Here is a 21,010-nt window from a genome sequence, read left to right on the forward strand (position 1 = left end):
TGAAAACTTTCTTGCTACGCGTTAAGCTATGCAACTCCATTTCAGAAAAGAAGTATTGTTGTAGCACAAACCTTTTCAACATATTTATCAGATGAATGGACCGAGTGTAGTGGCCTATGACTCTCAGTAACTAGTGTAATGACCAGGACGTTCAGTGCAAGCATGCATTGTGTCGTAGAGGTGCCAGATGTCAGTTTGTGGGATGGAGTTCAATGTCTGTTGCACTTGGTAGGTGAATATGGAGACAGTTAGTGCTGCTTCTGGCTGTCACTGGAGTTGTCGTCCGATGATGTCCGATATGTGCTCAGTTGGGGACAGATGTAGGGATCAAGCAGGCCAAGGCAAAAATGTTGATACTCTGTAGAGCATGTTGGGTTACAACTGTGGTTTGTGGATGAGTGTTATCTTGTTGGAAAACACCCACTGGAATATTGTTCATGAATGGAAGCACAAATTTATATACAGTTTTGCAGTCAGGGTGGGTGAGATAACCATGAGAGTGCTTCTGCTGTCTTACAAAATCTCAACCCAGAACTCCAGATGTAGGCCCATTGTGATTAGCATGTTGACAGGCTGGGTGCACGTTCTCAACCGGTCTCCTTCTAACCAACACAGAGCCATCATTGGCACTGATGCAGTACCAGTTTTCGTCAGAAAACACTACAAACCTTTACTCTGCCCTCCAATGACCTCACTTGACACCACTGAAGTCCCAAATGATTGTTGTTTGGGCTCAGTTGTAAACACACTACAGGGTGTCTGGCTTGGAGCTATCCTTAAAGTTAACAATTTGTAACAGTTCATTGTGTCGCTGTGGTGCCAACTGCTGCTCAGATTGCTGCTGTAGGTACAGTACAATGTGACAGAGCCATACACTGAACACGCTGGTCTTCCCTCTTGATAATGCCACTTGGCCACCTGTCTTCTTGTGACCATATATTCTCATGGCCACCACTGCCAGTAATCATGTACAGTGGCTACATTCCTGCCGAGTTCTTCTGCAATAATGTTTAAAGAACATCCATCTTCCTGTAGCGTTATTACACAACTTCTTTCAAACTCGGTGAAGTTTTGATAATGGTGTCTTTGTTGTCTTGAAGGCATTCTTGACTAACATCAACTCACCACGTGCAATCTCAAAAGCAACTAACACTCACAGTTGTTACAGCCTGTATTTAAATCAAACCTGATTTGCATCATCTTAGTAGTGCTACTAGCACCACTCTTGTGCAATTGGTGCGAAATTTGAATAGATACCATTTTTCAGATTTAGAAACTCTGTCTTGATTTTGTGATCTTTTCTCTGTCAGTGTATGTAACTTTCTTCTACTTAGAAGCAAATAATGCAGTGAACAGATGAACTACTCTGGTGCTGTTTCTCAAATGGAGGCTGGCACCTAACACCATTCTACCACAATCATAGGCTGTTCAAACCAAAATAAATCAGGTGCTATAATTTAAAAAGATAATTCTTGTTAATACTGATTTTTTTTATTTATTTAAAGGTTCACCCAGTTACCTACAGGCAACTTTGTGTATTTCATTGTATCTTACAAGAAATTTTTGTTATGTCCAATCTCTTATATTTTCATTAACCATCTTGTTGCAAATTATGGCTTAGTTATTCTGAGTACAGTGTGATGTTAGATTAGAAGAGTTTTTAGAGACAAGTTTTGGCAACAAGGCCATATGGAACCCAATGACAGCTCACCTACTGACATGACAATCCATTACTGACTGAAGATCAATGGTAAATTAAACTTCATTGAGACTAGGCAACAAGAGAAGCAAAAATTCATCAATGCCTATTGATAAAAAAACCTGAAAGAGCTGTAATAGTGCCTGGATAATTTTTCCATTGTTTCAGAATAATTTTGTGTCCAATTATTAAAATTTTATGTACTGAAAAAAGGAATATTCTGCTCAAGATGATTTATAGAAAATATAAAAATGTATAAAATGGTGACAGAATAGTAGTTGTTGTTGTTGCTGCTGTGGTAGTCATCAGTCCAGAGACAGGTTTGATGACTTTCTCCATGCTAGTCTATACTAAGGACATCACTTCATATCCTCCTAAGTACTGCAGCCTACTGTATTTTGAACCCTTTTATGATATTCAAACCGTGTTCTACTCCCCACCCCCACCACTTGCACATATACACACACTTACCTCCCTTACAAAATTAATTCTTGGTGGATTAGTGTCTTAAGATGTCCTCTGTCAATCGATCCCACCTTTTAGTTAAGGTGCGCCATAAGGCTTTATTTTCACAACTCGGTTCAGTACTGGTAACTAGCTTCGCACTCTACTGGTATAATCTTCAGCATCACATTTCAAAAACTGTGCTCTTTTTGTCTGAACTGTTTATCATCCTTGTTTCATTTACATATAAGACTGCACTCCAAACAAATACTTTGAAAAAAGATGTTAACACTTAAATTGATAATCAGTGTTACCAGATTTCTCTTTTTCAGGAAAGCTTTCTTATTATTACCAGTCTACATTTATATCCAGTTCACTTCCGCTGTCGATGCTCCTGAAAGAAAATTCACTTCCACTGTCATCAGATACTTTGTTGCCCAAATAGCAAAACCTATCTACTACTTTCAGCATTTAATTTTATAAACTAACTCCCTCAGCACCACTTGGCTTACTTTAAGCACATTCCATTCCCTGTGTTTTACTTTTACTTAAGTTTTTCTTTAACCTCTTTTCAAGGCAGTGTCCATTTTATTCAACAGATTTTCTGAGTCCTTTGGGATCTCTCACAGAATAACAATATCATCAGCAAACTCTATACATAGCCTACATACTCTACAGGTTGATTTCTTATCAACACAACCACTCTTTTCTGTTGTGGCAGTTTGTTTCAGTTCCATGTAACTGTCACATCCTATTCTTTTCTCAGTGTCTTCCAAATACTTTCTAGGCCACCCTCCTCCTTTCTTCCCTAGCACTTTCCTTTCAAAGATATTAATAATGAAAGTGATGTGTCTGATGACATGCCCAATAAATTTTATTTTTCTCTTTTCCATTTCATTTGCCAATCTTTTCTATTCATTGACTTCCATTAAGATTTGCAGGTTGGCTTTTCTCTCAATTCAGATTAGCCTTGTAATTTTTCACCACATCTACATTTCAGCAGCTTCAACTCAGTTCCTTTCTAATTTATGCAGAGTCCAAATTTTACTTCCATATAACAGTGTACTCCATACAAATGATTTTGAAAGGGATTTCCTGACACCTATATTCATACATTTGTTGGTTAAAATGTTTTGTTACTCATAAATGCTTGCTTTGCCAGATCAAATCTTCTATTTTCTTCTCCTTAGTTTTTATACCCTTTTCACATTTAACTTTAGTTTGTTTTACTGGTTGCTCACTGTACCAAGTGGAAAACAATTCTGTCTTACTCACCTCTTAATTACTACTTCCCTTTCATGTACTTTTACTGTTATAACTGTGTCTACTTAGTTATTTTGAGTTTTTAAATTAATATAGAAATAGTTTTTATCTGGAATAGGTTTTAATTAACATTTGACAGTGATGACAATGAAACAAAAGTATTAGATCTACATTCATATTCTGCAAACTTGTGTGAAGTACATTGTACAAAATACATCCCATTGCATCAGTTATTTTGACTTCCTCTTGTTCTAATCATATATGGAGTGGAGTAAGAGTGATCACTTGAGCACCACTGTGCACACTGCTTTTAATCTAATATTGTCCTTATAACCCCTATGGGCGCAGTATGTAGGAGGTTTATAGTAAATTCCCAGATTCAGCACGTAAAGCTGGTTCTTGGAATGCTGTAAGTAGTCTTTTTCAGGATTTTCATTAATTCAGTTTTACTTGTGATGCTGTCATAGTTCTTAAGAGATCTTGAGATGTATTAGTTCCAAGTCTATTCATCATAAAACACATGGGCAACTAAAAACAGACAAACCATAAACAATCACGGTCAGAAGAGGCAATTAGACTACATTGAAAAAATTGTGAAAGCAAATGAAAATTATCTTTGGAGCCAACACTTACATGAAGGGGGGTAGGACGTCAAACGGGCTGACTTGGAGCAGGAGAGGAACCGGAGGACATTTTAATTTCCACTGTCTATACTTTTACAAGTAAATTCATAAAACTTTGTCAGCATGACCAGGAAGGCCTCAGGATTCACACTTGTAGCAGTGGAAGTTCAAAAACATAACAAAATAATTTTTTTTACGTGTGAAATCTCATCATTTTTTGACTTACTATTGGCTGCATTTGTTGCTATAGGTACACTTTTCTTAATAAGTAAGAGAGACTGTTTGATGAATTTTGCACAGCATACAAACAATACTTACAGGTGTCTGAAGCTCTAGAATCTATTACTTTATGAAAAAATGAATGAGCTGTTACGTTTTAAACATTATGTTTAGAAAAAAAATCAAATTTTGTAGTTAATTATCTCAAATTTTACCACAGTTTTTAATAGATTTGGAAAATTCTAGAGTTTCATACACCTGTAAGTATGGTTTCTATGCTGTGCAAAATTCATCAAAGAATCTCTCTTACTTGTGAAGAAAAATGGACCTATAGCAACAAATGCAGCCAACAGTAAGTGAAAAAATGATGAAATTTCATATATAAAAAAATATTTTGTTATATTTTTGCCCTTCCACTGCTATGAGTGTGAATCGTGAATCCTTCCTGGTCATGCTGACAAAGCTTTATGAATTTATTTGTAAAAGTATAGACAGTAGAAAATAAAATGTCCTGTGGTGCCTCTCCTGCTCCAAGTCGGCCCGTTTTACGTCCTACCCCCCTTAAATAGCAACAAGTATAAGATACAAAGATTCCTTTAAAGTTCATGCTAAGATAATTGTGAACAATATGTTACCACCAATACAAGCAGTTCCTCCATAATCAAGTTTTGCTCACAGGTAATGTACCATGAATCACTAGGTGTTTTTCTTAATTTCTTATCATAGTACTTGTTCATATGTAGCTTCTGCATTTGACATTACCTATAATGATCAGTCTCAATTCATCAGTGTCTTTCTCACATTCTTTTTGGACTCTTCATGTCCTTAAAGAACAAAACTATATTGTATATTGCAAGTTACATGAAACAAATTGTGTGCAAATCAAGGAACTTATACAACAGGGACTTATCACATGAGGCAGTAAAGCTGTTAAGATGTTGACCTAATATTCAGGAGGAAGGGATTGCTCTGTCCAGCTATTCTGATTTGAGTTTACCATGATTTTTCTGGATCACACAGCAAATGCTGGGTGGTCCATTAACCCAGGTCATGGCCAACCTCCTGTTCTGTCTCCATAGGCTACATGTTCTATCCTTTAAAGCACTTTACGTATGTTGTGTGTTGTATATTTTGGCCTATTGATTTGCATTTTATTACACTGACAAATCCTATATCATTGTGGGATCATCCTTGGAGAATAAAGTAAATAAATAATATGTGTAACATCCATACTTTCATACTAATATTATAAATGCCAAACTCTGCCTGTTATGCCTTCATGATTAAACCACTGAACTAATTTCAATAAAATCTGGTCTGGAAATAGCTTAAATGCAGAGGACAAATACAGGCTACTTTAAAAATTGTGTAGTTCAAGATATTTATTGTTCTTAAGACTAAAACATGAAATTGGAACAAAAGTTACTCTTTGAAAAAGTTATTTGCTTGTTGGAATGTGGGAGTAGCCAGTGATGCATGCTTTGTTTACTCCACACAAGTGCAGTGAACATTAGATTTAAGTCTTTTATCTTTCACTGTTAGTTTTCTTTTCCAAGTCAGATAAATAACTTATTTTGTGCGAAGCTGTATGTGGGTTTAATTTGTTGCCTACATAATTGGTGACCCCGGGAAAAATAAGAAAAGTTCTCGCTACTTAATGTTGTGCAGCAGTTTTGCCAAAGGTGGAAGAAGCTAACAAAATTTTGCAAGCAACAAACAGTGAGATACGACAGACAGCTTACAATACCGAAGAATGATAGCAAAAGAGACTCCATGAATTTGCTAACTCCAGTAGTAGCAGCCACACCACAAGCATACTCAAATGCCAAAAATTTTTCATGCAAGAAGGTACCATTATCAGCTGCTCCACGGCTGCAGTGCCTCCATTCATGCCTATGCAACCAAATGTATGGTTTGCAATAATACAGAATATCTTCAAGCAACAACGCATAACCAGAGACCGCGAAAAATTCACTCTCGCAATTAGCAACCTGGATCAGAGGGCAACAGCGATAGCCTCGATCATACATCCGCCAATCCAACAATCATACACCACACTTAAAATGGCGTTGATTGCTCACTGCATGAAATTACCTGAACAGGGCCTTTCAAGGTGATGTTTCAGGAGAAATACGGGGACAGAAGTTCATCTGAATTTTGGGGACATTTACGCACTATAGTCAACAAATATGAACTGTTACTGCATGTCTGGTGACAGCATCTTCCTCATCAAGTTCAACTGATGTTGACTGTATATGAAGGACAGTCTCTTGACAAGCAACTGCAAATAGCTGACAGAGCTTTTGCTACTCTTCGGTTGACGCTCGTAATGTCTGTAGCAACATCACCTGCCACCCCTGCAACGGAAGCCACTGATGACTCATCAGAATGGTTAGAAGAACCGAAGTTCATCTGTGCAGCCACAGGTTACAGACAAAAACCAGACATCATTGAGGGGATCAGGAAACTGCAAGATGCGATGGAAAATATGACTACTCGGCTACATAACTTGGAACTGCAGACATCCACCAGGTTCACCAGTAACAAGAAGAGGTCACACACCAAACAGGATCAAGCTCACACCAACAATTTTTGCTGGTATGACAGATGACTTGGGCCACAAGCTACACATGCACAAAATCTTGTGGATACCCAAATGGAGAGGGCAGCCCGCTCTAAGTGCCAAGGTCTGTGGAGCTCACGAACAGTGCCGTATACGAATGAGGAACCAGGTCACAGCAGGCAGCAACACGTACAATCAAGATAAGGCACTTGAAGGCTTTCTGTATGCTGCAGCTTTATGCCACTCTCCATCACCTTGGGAGTGTAAGCTAACATTGCACAGATTACAAGTGGTGAATAGACTCTCAGGCCTCAACTTCCTGGTAGACACTGGCTCAGAAGTGAGTACCTTGCCAGCCCTGACCTTTGTGAAGAAGGACAAGTGGGAGCCTTTGAAACTGATAGCAGTTAACAATTTAAGTATAAACATGTACGGTTAAAAAGAGCTTGTAATAGACATTCGTTTATTTAGCTGTTATAAGTGGAATTTTGTAGTAGCAGATATTTTACAACCGATCTTAGGCACAGATTTTGGTCTCATTTTTCACCCACTATGGACTTGACAAATAACTCTTGTGCTACCATATCAAATAGGGGCATGATAAAAGGTTTTCGGTGCAGTGTGGCAGAGGCTGCTTTAGGAGGAGTCAGTAGCGCAACTATATAGTCTCCCTCACAAGAAGCCATAAAGACTCCAGTAGTTAACCATAATATAGTGCATTATATAGCACCACCCCAGATCTGCCAGTATCAAGACATGTCCACCCACAGATTGTCCCCAGAGTGATTAGTGGAGACAAAAGCAATACTTGATGAAATGGTCCAGGCTGGAATAATTAGAAAGTCTGCATTTCTTGAGTGTCCCCTCTCCACCTGGTACACAATAAAGACAGCTCATGGCATCCCTGTGGTGTCTATGACTGATTGAACACGGGAACAATGCCGGAAAAGTACCCCATACAAAACATTCAAGAGTTTACCTATGCTCTAGCAGATGTGAAAGTATTCTCAGTACTGGATTGTTGTAAGGCATACAATCAGATTCCTGTGGCTTCGGCTGACATGCCAAAGATGGCAGCAATCACATCCTTTGGGCTATTCGAATTTCTGTTTATGCCATTTTGATTCAAAATTGTGGCCCAATCCTGGCAAAGATTCATTGATGATGTGCTCCAGGGATTGCCTTTCTGTTATGCTAATCTGGATGATATTTTGGTAGTCTCAGAGGATATGCAATCACATGATAGACATATTCAGGAGGTACAACAGAGGCTTGACAAATATGGAGTAGTGTTAAATGAGTGCAAATGAATCATCGGCAAGAGTCAATTAACTTTTCTTGGCTATATAGTCTCCCCCGATGGCATACAGCCATTACCGGAGAAGATCAACATGTTGTGCAGCCTACCCAAACCTGCAGACTACAAACAGCTTAGGCATTATCTCAGTATGGTAAATTTTACCGGTGTTATTTACCAATTAGTGCTGAAACACAGGCCCTGCTTATGAATGCCCTGGCTGGCAAGAATACCACAGGAAAGAAAAAGCTGCAATGGACACCAGAAATGACCAAAGCGTTTGTCGACTTACAAAGAAGCTTAGAGGAGGCAGTGTTGCTCGCAATCCTCATACCTGGAGCACCATTGAGTATTGTTGTAGACGTCAACCAGGTCACAGTTGGTGCAGTCTTGTAACAACAAGTCGATGGACATTGGCTACCTCTTAGTTTCTTTTCAAAGTAGTTGCAACTCTGACAGACAAAATGGAGTGCATATGACAAAGAATTTATAGCAATGTATGAAAGTGTCAAACATTTCCGCCCTTATATTGAAGCCAGGCCAGTAACAGTTTCCACTGATCATAAACCTATAGTGTCAGCTTTCAGTAACATGAACGACAAGTGCTCACTGTGGCAGTTCCGGCACATAGAGTTTGTCGGTCAATTCACCACGGATATAAGGCACATCAGAGGTGCAGAGAATCTGGTTGCAGATTACTTCTCTCATGTTTGCAGTGTGACCCGCACAATAAACTATGAAGAACTTATGACATTGCAGGAAGCGGATCTGGATCCACAGAAGCTATTGTTGGATCACACGAAAGGGTTCCACTTACAGCCGATACTCATGCCAGGAAGAAGGCTTATATTATGGTGCGATATATCAAGAAAGAAGTCATGCCCATACAACAATTTCGTAAGGTGGCATTTGACAGTGTTCATGGCCTGGCACACCCAGGGGCAAGTGCCGTGATCAAGGTACTGACAGCATGTTTCGTCTGGCCATCAATAAAAAATGATGCCAGGGAATGGGCTCAGACATGCCTACAGTGTCAGCACTGCAAAGTAGGACAGCATGTTCATGAGGAAATTGGGAATTTCACAGTATTGACAGCAAGATTTGCCCATGTCCATCTCGACTTAGTGGGTCCACTCCCAGTTTTGGATGGCTATAAATACTTGTTAACAATGGTAGACAAATGCATGAGATGGGTGGAGGCCATTCCAATCACTGACATAGCAGCAGAAATGGTGGCAAAGGCATTTGTCTGTCAATGGCTAGATCACTTTGGGTGCCCCCTTCATATCACAACAGCTCATGGTCGCTATTTCAAGTCTAGTCTGTTCAACGAGACAGCTAATTTATGTTGGTTCCAGCACTACCATACAACAAGCTACCATCCAGCAAGCAATAATATGGTGGTGAGGTGGCACTGGGCATTGAAGGCATCTCTCATGTGTCACCAGAGAAGCTGGACAGAAGCATTGCCATTGGTTCTCCTTGGATTACGGACCGCATACAAGATGGACATCAGTTCCTCAGTGGTGGAATTGGTGTATGGGGAATCATTGAGAATCCCTGCAGATTATGTATCTGCCACCACTTGACCAATGCCAACAAACCTGTCATCACTGATACGTGAAATCCATCAGCATGTTGAAAAAACAAGAAGCCCTATAGTATCTAGACATGGTGAGTGATAAGTTTTCGTGCATAATGCATGGGCAGACTGTACACATGTCATGCTCCTGACAGATTCAGTCAGAGCACCACAACAGTCTCCATATACTGGACCTTATCAAATAGTATGAAGCAACACACATACTATGGACATCTCACAGAACAACAAAACTATTAGAGTGCCTACAGAAAAGGTAAAACCAGCATGGGTATTACCAGAACTGGAGTATGATGACACTGAATAGAATGGTAACGGCCAAAGTTTGGAACTCACTATGCATGATATGACAGAAGAACCCATGCCAAGAGGACAGGGAACCACAGTGCAACAGCCCATGCTGGCTCCCTCATCCTCGCAACAGCAAGTTGTCAATACGAGAGCGGGGAAACAAGTCAAGTTTAAGTACCCATTTATCCTGGATGCTCTGCACTTTAAGGGGAAGGGGGGGGGGGCTGTGTGGAAATGTGGGAGTTGCCATTGATGCATACTTTGTTTACTCCATGCATGTTAATGCAGAACAGGGAATCAGCTATCATAAAGCGGTTCCTGCATCGACGATTTCAGCCGTAAATAGAAATATTAAAGAAGGTAGGAAGACTTTTTCTGTTCAGCAAAAGTGACAAATAGAAGATTACAGAGTACCTGATGGCTCAACACAAAAGTTTTGTCTCAAGTACAGATAGTGTTGAGGATCATTGGACAAAGTTCAAAACCATCGTACAATATGCGTTAGATGAATATGTGCCAAGCAAGATCGTAAGAGATGGAAAAGAGCCACCATGGTACAACAACCGAGTTACAAAACTGCTGTGGAAGCAAAGGGAACTTCACAGCAAACATAAACATAGCCAAAGCCTTGCAGACAAACAAAACCTATGCGAAGCGAAATGTAGTGGGAGGAGGGCTAGGCGAGAGGCATTCAATGAATTCGAAAGTAAAGTTCTATGTACTGACTTGGCAGAAAATCCTAAGAAATTTTGTTCTTATGTCAAAGCGGTAGGTGGATCAAAACAAAATCTCCAGACACTCTGTGACCAAAATGGTATTGAAACAGAGGATGACAGACTAAAGGCCGAAATACTAAATGTCTTTTTCCAGAGCTGTTTCACAGAGGAAGACTGCACTGTAGTTCCTTCTCTAGATTGTCGCACAGATTACAAAATGGTAGATATCAAAATAGACGACAGAGGGATAGAGAAACAATTAAAATCTCTCTAAAGAGGAAAGGCCAATGGACCTGATGGGATACCAGTTCGATTTTACACAGAGTACGCGAAGGAACTTGCCCCCCTTCTTGCAGTGGTGTACCGTAGGTCTCTAGAAGAGCGTAGCGTTCCAAAGGATTGGATAAGGGCACAGGTCACCCCGTTTTGCAGAAGGCACGTCAAATAGATGTGCAGAACTATAGACCTATCTCTCTAACGTCGATCAGTTGTAGAATTTTGGAACACGTATTATGTTAGAGTATAATGACTTTTCTGGAGACTAGAAATCTACTGTAGGAATCAGCATGGGTTTTGAAAAAGACGGTCGTGTGAAACCCAGTTTGTGCTATTCGTCCACGAGACTCAGAGGGCCATAGACACGGGCTCACAGGTAGATGCCGTGTTTCTTGACTTCCGCAAGGCATTCGATACAGTTCCCCACAGTCATTTAATGAACAAAGTAACAGCATATGGACTATCAGACCAATTGTGTGATTGGATTGAGGAGTTACTAGATAACAGAACACAGTGTGTCATTCTGAATGGAGAGAAGTCTTCCAAAGTAAGAGTGATTTCAGGTGTGCCGCAGGGGATTGTCAGAGGACCATTGCTATTCACAATATACATAAATGACCTGGTAGATGACATCGGAAGTTCACTGAGGCTTTTTGCAGATGATGCTGTGGTGTATCGAGAGGTTGTTACAACAATGGAAAATTGTACTGAAATGCAGGAGGATCTGCAGCGAATTGACGCATTGTGCAGGGAATGGCAATTGAATCTCAATGTAGACAAGTGTAATGTGCTGCGAATACATAGAAAGATAGATCCCTTATCATTTAGCTACAAAATAGCAGGTTAGCAACTGGAAGCAGTTAATTCCATAAATTATCTGGGTGTGCACATTAGGAGTGATTTAAAATGGAATGATCATATAAAGTTGATCGTCGGTAAAGCAGATGCCAGACTGAGATTCATTGGAAGAATCCTAAGGAAAAGCAATCCGAAAACAAAGGAAGTAGGTTACAGTACGCTTGTCCGCCCACTGCTTGAATACTGCTCAGCAGTGTGGGATCTGTACCAGATAGGGTTGATAGAAGAGATAGAGAAGCTCCAACGGAGAGCAGTGCACTTTGTTACAGGATCATTTAGTAATCGCGAAAGCATTACGGAGATGATAGATAAACTCCAGTGGAAAACTCTGCAGGAGAGACACTCAGTAGCTCGGTACGGGCTTTTGTTAAGTTTCGAGAACATTCCTTCACCAAAGAGTCAAGCAGTATATTGCTCCCTCCTACGTATACCTTGCGAAGAGACCATGAGGATAAAATCAGAGAGATTAGAGCCCACACAGAAGCATACCGACAATCCTTCTTTCCACAAACAATACAAGACTGGAATAGAAGGGAGAACCGATAGAGGTACTCAGGGTACCCTCAGCCACACACCATCAGGTGGCTTGTGGAGTATGGATGTAGATGTAGATGTAGAAGTGCAGCAAATGTTAGATTTAAGCCTTTACTCTTTGATTCTTAGTTCAGTTAGTTTTCTTTTCCTAGTCGGAAAAATAAAGTATTTTGTTCAAAGCTGTATGTGGGTTTAATTTGTTGCTTACATGCTCTTTGGTTTTTGAACTTCATCACTTTTATAAAAAAAAAAAAAAACTTTATTTGTTTGATATATTCTATGTAATATAATGCAACATAATGAGTACAATCATGCCTCTTCATGTAGAACATGGGAGGCTTTTAATGAGGCTGCATTTGATTGTGGTATGCAAGGGCAGCTGCAGATCACAGGCAGACATTTGAGGGTAGCTAACATTACTGCACTTACAGTTATTATAAAATTTGTGCCACACTGAACTGTAAATTATGTAATGTCAGTTTAACACTATTTTATAATTTCAGAAATCCACATTTTATTTTAGTAGTCACCACCACTCATCATAACAAACCTAATGACATGTGTCTGTAGCTATGTTCTTGTTGTTAGTGCAGCTGTCCCTTGATCACTGGGTTCTGAGCTCAATTCCCAGCTAGGTTGAATTTTGTCCATTTGAGCCTGGATGGGTGCGTTGTCCATATCATCGTTTTATTATCATCATGAATGTGCAAATCACCAAAGTGGCATCAAATAAAAAGACTTGCACAAGTTGGCCAAACATCCTGAACTGGGTCTTCAAGCCAGTAAAACCAAACACACATTTCTTTTCATTTTACTCAAATGCAAGCACAACTATGAGTAACAGCTACAATGCAACACTTATACAATCCTCAAAATGTTTAATCCTTTCTTCCATACTAATACAGTAGAACACCAGTATTGCAAACTAATTGGGGGTGTTATCTGTTTGAATTTGGAAATGCACTGAATATATACAAATACAGTTACTATATAGGATTACCAGCCACAAGGAAATGTAGCCTAGTGATGTGAGATAGTGGCAATGTAGTGGTAGCAACATGAGGAAGTGGCAAAGTTGTTTATACCATGCACACTACTCTACAACAAGAGAATTACATAGCTAACTGCATGTAGTTGTGTTGCTACCTAGTTCAGGGTAATTGTTGAGGGTCCTTGAATATTGAGAAGATGATAAACTTGTCCATTATATAATTTATTGTAATGGTTCACATTGGTACATCTTGTTACATGTTAGCTTACACCCACAAGTAAATGAACTGGGAATGACTGGGAACAGCATGTAGGGACAAAGATGTAAAACACAGTCAACGATACATATACAGGGTGGCACACGAAATGTGTTACCCTTTTTTTTTTAAATATAAACTTTATTGTCAATAAAATCTGACAGGAACATATACTGCAATGAAGAGCCATCCATGGAGATTTGTTCTAACTCAGCACATGCTCAATATGTCCACCAAAGAAAAAAGTCACATGGATTGTGGTCTGGACTACTGGGGGGCCAATTTTGTCCATCATTGAAGAGACCTGGAAACCTGAGTGAAATGATCCGCATGTCGAATTGCTCATGTAAAAACACCAACACAGTGTTTGCAGTATAAGAATTATTGAACTGGGTTAAGTAGCTCACACTGAAAGAGATGTCAGGTCTTGTAAGTACTGATAAATACATTAAGCTACCAATTAGGGCTTGATAAGGTACATCACTAGTTTTAGTTTCTTTTTCATTTAGAAAATCAAGCTTTGTTTCAACAGAAGTCTTTACATTTTTACAATTTATCATGTTGAACTTTTTCAATAACTGATCAATATAGTTCTCTTGACTTAAAGCTAATACTCCAATAGCTTTATCATATTTGATTTCCATCCCCCAAACAATTTTTAGCCAGTCCTAAATCCTTTACTTTGAACTCTGAACTTAACTTACGTTTCAAAAATTCAGTCTCACTTGAGTCATTTGAAAAAATATAGAAGCTATCCACATATAAAGCTACCATAGTAACTAAGCAATAATGTTTTGTAAACAAGTAAGGTTCTAAATCAGATCTTTTGTAACCTAGACACCTTAAGACATCATTTACTCTCTCATTCCATACTCTGGATAATTGTTTTAAACCATACATAGCCATTTTTAACTTCAAAACCTTTCTTTTATCATTATATAGATTTAATCCTTCAGATTGTTGTAAGAAAATATCCTCTTTGTGAATACCATTTAAAAAAGCAGTTTTAACATCAAGATGTGCAATGTTCAAATCTAGTTCAATGGATAAAGCCATTAGAAGTCTAAGTGTTGAATGCCTTACCACAGGAGAAAAGGACTCGTCATAATCAACTCCAGTTTTCTGGGCGAATCCTTTTGCCACTAGTCTAGCATGATGCTGTACTTCACCATCACTGTTGATTTTTTTCTTAAACACCCGCTTACACTGCACAACACTTGCACTTTGTGGTACGTTTACTACTTCCCAGGCATTTCTTTTCTTCAAATGCCTGTATCTCTTCATTTATTGCACATTTCCATTCTTATGCATCAGGTCTGCTAAGGGCATCCTGCATGGTTGTTGGATCCTCGAGCTGATCTAAAGTTCCAGCAGAAAAATAAACCTTGTAATCATCAAATCTTCTATTTGGTTTGGGCTGCCTTTGTGATTTTCTGACATTTTTCACTATATCTTCTTGCATAACACATTTTTTATCATCAGTTGCCAACTTTTGGCCCTAAAAGCACTACTAGTCGTGGTGACCTCTTCTTCCATGCCAAGAAGCTTACTTTTGATCGTGTCCATTGTGATTGGAATTCCTGAGTGCTCAATTGCCATTATCATGGGAGCATATTTTTCTGGCAATCCTGCTAGCAGTACTGAACCAATCCATTCATCATTAATAGAAAAACCTATTCCACATAATTTCTGACCATTATCTACTATCTGGTCCACATAGCTCATTATTGAATCACATTTCTCTAGACTTGTTGATATCTGTGTTCTCAATAAATTTCTTCTTCTTGCAAAACCAGAGTCATCAAACACTGACTTAAGTTTCTTCCACAAGTCCACTTTCATATTTGCTTCTCTTGTGTGCACATTTATAGATGGATCAATCATAAGAATTATCTTCGCTTTGGCCTTCGAATCTTCTTATGAAACTACTTCTGAGACACACTTCACTAATCCATTGAGAATAATCACATTTTTAATAGCAAACACCCAATCTCTGTAGTTCTCACGTCCTTTTAGATTCGGCACATTAATTAGATAATTCATCGCCATATTTTCCACTTTGAATGATTCTTCTTTGTGAACAACAGCACACTGGATTTTGAATCACAACACGTGAGTTTTAATCAGCGATTCCTGATACTTTTAACAATCGGTTATCTGTGTATCTGGGCCCTTAACCTGTTGAGGTTCCATGGATATTGAGAACATGATAAACTTGTGCACATTATGTAACTTATTGTAATGGTTCTCACTGGTATACTTCACTACATATTAGCTTACACACACAAGTGAATGAACTCAGAACGACTGGTAACAGCATGTAGGGACAAAGATGTAAAACAACATATACATAGTTAACCACATATCAATATCATTTAAATAGGTTTGACCAGCTTAACAGTAGTTAAAGTACAGTTTGTCTGGCTACTGTTAATCGATTGTTAATGGATATTCTATAGACAGTATACAGAACACATTTGGAAGGCATATACAGTGCTGTGGTCATGCTTTTTGTTCGTAAATTAATACTCTATACACAAAATATATACATAGTTCCTACATGGTACATTAAAAGAAAAAGTGGAAGTGCTTAAGCAGTTTGACACTGGTGAAAGTGTTACCAAATTGGCTACTGTATTTGATGTTGGGAGAGCCACTATCAGTGACTGGGGAAAAAAGGGGTGGTTGTACTCTTAGGGTGGTACACTAATTCAAATAAAGGCTTTGCAACTGAACAAACTTATGAATGGTGATCCAGCAATTATTGTCAGCAATGGTCGGTTAGTGGGATGGAAGAAGAGACACGGGATATTTGTGGGAGTAGAGGTGACAAAGGTGTGACACGTATGCTTAACTCCAGGAGGCCCAGAGCAGTTGCAATTGAACCTGATCCAAATATCACTTGTTATCTGGTAAAACATGCTGTGAGCTAAGATACCACAGCACTTATAGGGATGGAGTGGTATCAGGGGAGGAAAGGGATGACATGTTATCGTAACTCTGGAATGCAGAGAGAAATTTCAACCAAACATGGTCTAGGAACAAAAATGCTGTTGAGGTAAGACACCACTAGCACCTTGTTTGGGGGTTGGGGGGAGGGGGAAGTGGTGACATGTAAGCAGTTCTGAAATGCCTGGAGAAAAAAGTTTTATGAATATGGCTTAAAATCGGGAAAAAACCCTTGGGAATTGGGAAAGGGTAGACAAGACACCTTTACCACCACTTGGAATGAGAATGTGGTTGACGAGGTGTTGACATGTTAAAACAATTGGAAATAATTTATGTTAATGTCAAATCTATAATTTTTGTTGTTACTAGCTCACATTTGCTGTCTTTTCATCTCCAGAAGTTTTGATGGAATATGATGTGTGGAGGAACTGGTTGACATATAACTGGTTAAATTTGATGAATATTGGTATCATACTCATGGTATTTTGGTTTCCTGGGTAATTACTGGTATCAAATAAGTTACATCTGTGAAGTCTCCTGTACAATTTCAGTCATAACAATTAATTTAAGTAACATGCAGTCAATGAAGGAAGTAGAGAAGAAACAATGCCAATAGCCCATCATCTTTCTCACATCAAGATGATAGTGATGGAGCACTACTATTGTTAGGAGAGGGGTGGGGCCATGGTCTTGTTGTAGGAGCAATTTGCCTGAAGTGTTGTAGGTAAATCATGGAAAACACCTGTCCTGAGGTTGCAGACAATCCTCCCACCACCTCTTAGAACCAACTACAAAGCAACACCCCTTCATTGCCCAGTATCATCCTGGACTGGAACAACTGAACTATATCCTTTGTCAGAGCTTTGATTGTATCTCATCATGCGTTGAAATGAGGGATATCCTACCCAAGATCCTTCCAGACCTTGCCAAAGTGATGTTACATTGCCCACATCATCTACACAACATCCTAGTCCATCCTTACGCCACTCTTGCCCCCAACCCCTTTCCTCAGGGAATCACATTCCTGTGGAAGACTAAGGTACAAGACCTGCCCAGTCCATCCACCCAGCACTTACTACTCTAGTCCTGTTGCTGACTTATTGTATCCCATCAGAGGCAGAGATACCTCTGAAATCATTCATATCACATACCATCTCTGCTGCAGACACTGCACAGCTTTTTACATCACTATGATTACCAACCAGCTGTCCACCAAGAAGGATGGCCGCCATCAAACTGTTGCCGAGAACAAAGTCAACTACACAGCTGCACAATGTGCGGCTGAATACAACAGGCTCAGTTTCAATGGCTGCTTCAAAAACTGTGTGATCTGAATCCTTCACTCCACCACCAACTTCTCTGAACTATGCAGGTGGTAGTTATCCTTGCAACACATCCTTAACTCCTTCGACTGTCCTGGCCTCAATCTCCAGTAACCCACTAGTGCCACACCCTTTACCCAACAATTTCACCTTCCTCTGCCCTCTCGCACCCTGCCAATTCACATCCCCAAGTCACCCACAGCATGTGCCACTCTACAACAGCCCTGACAACTGTATTCTGCATGCCTAACACATGCACCTGCCATCTCTGCCTAGCTGGCAAACCAGCTGCCTCCCTCTGAGCCACTAACCACCCCCCTTCCCCCCACTCCTCACACTGTCTCTTGCCTTTCTTTCCCCCTATCCATCTCTCCTGACACAACCCCTGCACCAACCTAATCCACCTGTCGAAATGGAGCAGTGTAACACTGCTCGTCCTGCCAGTGCCATGTAGAAGCATAGGTGTGTGTGTGTGTGTGTGTGTGTGTGTGTGTGTGTGTGTGTGTGTGTGTGTTTGTGAGCTCAAATTGTTCCTGTTGATGACCCAATGCTTCTGTTTTTTGTTGAGTGGTCTCTTTTATTCCAGAGTATTTGTATTCTACCAGAATATACCTACAAAATCAAATTACTTTATTTTTATTTTCTGTATTATATATTATTCCATTATTGATTGATACTTTTGCAGCAAGCATTACCCTTCTGTAAATGCTTTTGTGTCTAGAAACTGTGAGTTAAAGTAGTATTATTGTAATGAACTGGGAGGTTAAAGTGTCTTGGAGAATATTCTGACATCCACAGTTATTCATCTGTTTTCATAGCTGCTGTTATTGAAGGGGTTACTTATCATATTTTTTTTCAATTTAAATACCGTATTTTCTCGAATCTAAGCTGCACTTTTTTTCTGGTTTTTGTAATCCAAAAAACCGCCTGCGGCTTAGAAGCGAGTGCAAAGCAAGCGGAAATTATGAAAAAAATTTGGTGGGTACCGCCACAACTTACTTCTACCGTCGAATATATGTAACGCTACACAGGCATGCTTTGTAGGCACAAAAATAAATACTGCTGCCAAAACCTCTGTGTCAGTAAATAAATTTTTTTAAAAAGGTGGAAGATGAGCTATTTTATCCGCCCCGACTTTCGACCATTGCATTTTCACACATTATCCAACGAAGTAAATACAAATTCCGTATTGTTCATCTTTGAATGTATCAGCATTTCAATGTACTACGAAAATCCGACTGGCAAGACTGTTTGGGATGTTTGCCAATATGGCCAACTCTATGTTCTGAATTTTTTCTTATCTGTGAGAAGAGATGGTTGCTAATAGGAACTTTTATAAATTGTGAATCACATGCAGTATTCTCGTCACCAAAAGAATAATATGCATATAAACATTTTGCCATGAATTTTTTCATGTTTGCTGCTATCTCATTTAAATCCTGTCTGTCTAATAAACTATGAAACTAGAGTGAGACAACAGCAAACGCGGAAGAATATACACTCCTGGAAATTGAAATAAGAACACCGTGAATTCATTGTCCCAGGAAGGGGAAACTTTATTGACACATTCCTGGGGTCAGATACATCACATGATCACACTGACAGAACCACAGGCACATAGACACAGGCAACAGAGCATGCACAACGTTGTCACTAGTACAGTGTATATCCACCTTTAACAGTAATGCAGGCTGCTATTCTCCCATGGAGACGATCGTAGAGATGCTGGATGTAGTCCTGTGGAACGGCTTGTCATGCCATTTCCACCTGGCGCCTCAGTTGGACCAGCGTTCGTGCTGGACGTGCAGACTGCGTGAGACGACGCTTCATCCAGTCCCAAACATGCTCAATGGGGGAGAGATCCGGAGATCTTGCTGGCCAGGGTAGTTGACTTACTCCTTCTAGAGCACGTTGGGTGGCACGGGATATATGCGGACGTGCATTGTCCTGTTGGAACAGCAAGTTCCCTTGCCAGTCTAGGAATGGTAGAACGATGGGTTTGGATGTACCATGCACTATTCAGTGTCCCCTCGACGATCACCAGAGGTGTACGGCCAGTGTAGAAGATCGCTCTCCACACCATGATGCCGGTGTTGGCCCTGTGTGCCTCGGTCGTATGCAGTCCTGATTGTGGCGCTCACCTGCACGGCGCCAAACACGCATACAACCATCATTGGCACCAAGGCAGAAGCGACTCTCATCGCTGAAGACCACACGTCTCCATTCGTCCCTCCATTCACGCCTGTTGCGATACCACTGGAGGCGGGCTGCACGATGTTGTGACGTGAGCGGAAGACGGCCTAACGGTGTGTGGGACCGTAGCCCAGCTTCATGGAGATGGTTACGAATGGTCCTCGCCGATACCCCAGGAGCAACAGTGTCCCTAATTTGCTGGGAAGTGGTGGTGCGGTCCCCTACGGCACTGCGTAGGATCCTACTGTCTTGGCGTGCATCCGTGCGTCGCTGCGGTCCGGTTCCAGGTCGACGGGCACGTGCACCTTCCGCCGACCACTGGCGACAACATCGATGTACTGTGGAGACCCCACGCCCCACGTGTTGAGCAATTCGGCGGTACGTCCACCCGGCCTCCCGCATGCCCACTATACGCCCTCGCTCAAAGTCCGTCAACTGCACATACCGTTCACGTCCACGCTGTCGCGGCATGCTACCAGTGTTAAAGACTGTGATGGAGCTCCGTACGCCATGGCAAACTGGCTGACACTGACGGCGGCGGTGCACAAATGCTGCGCAGCTAGCGCCATTCGACGACCAACACCGCGGTTCCTGGTGTGTCCGCTGTGCCGTGTGTGTGATCATTGCTTGTACAGCCCTCTCGCAGTGTCTGGAGCAAGTATGGTGGGTCTGACACACCGGTGTCAATGTGTTCTTTTTTCCATGTCCAGGAGTGTACATATCATGTCATGTTTGTATTCGTATTATTCTTATGCTTAATAGTGATACAGTCAGAAAGGAAGCACGGCAATTGACTAGATTTTTAAATCTAAGATGATTCTACTTTCTGTGTAGAATGTAATGTACTGAAGAGGCGGCTGCAAAGTTTTTCAAACGGAGAAAATTTTTCTCTAAACTCTCGTTCAGAACATCTATC

At 40.4% G+C, this 21,010-nt stretch overlaps 1 protein-coding gene across 1 annotated transcript in view; it reads left to right on the top strand.

The window, feature by feature from the left end:
* LOC126277935 (UPF0602 protein C4orf47 homolog) overlaps positions 1-21,010 on the top strand; it is a 138,861-nt gene that overhangs the window by 99,985 nt on the left and 17,866 nt on the right. The gene's annotated exons all lie outside the window — the stretch shown is intronic.

The sequence above is a fragment of the Schistocerca gregaria genome, chromosome 1, assembly GCF_023897955.1.
Source record: "Schistocerca gregaria isolate iqSchGreg1 chromosome 1, iqSchGreg1.2, whole genome shotgun sequence".
NCBI lineage: Eukaryota > Metazoa > Arthropoda > Insecta > Orthoptera > Acrididae > Schistocerca > Schistocerca gregaria.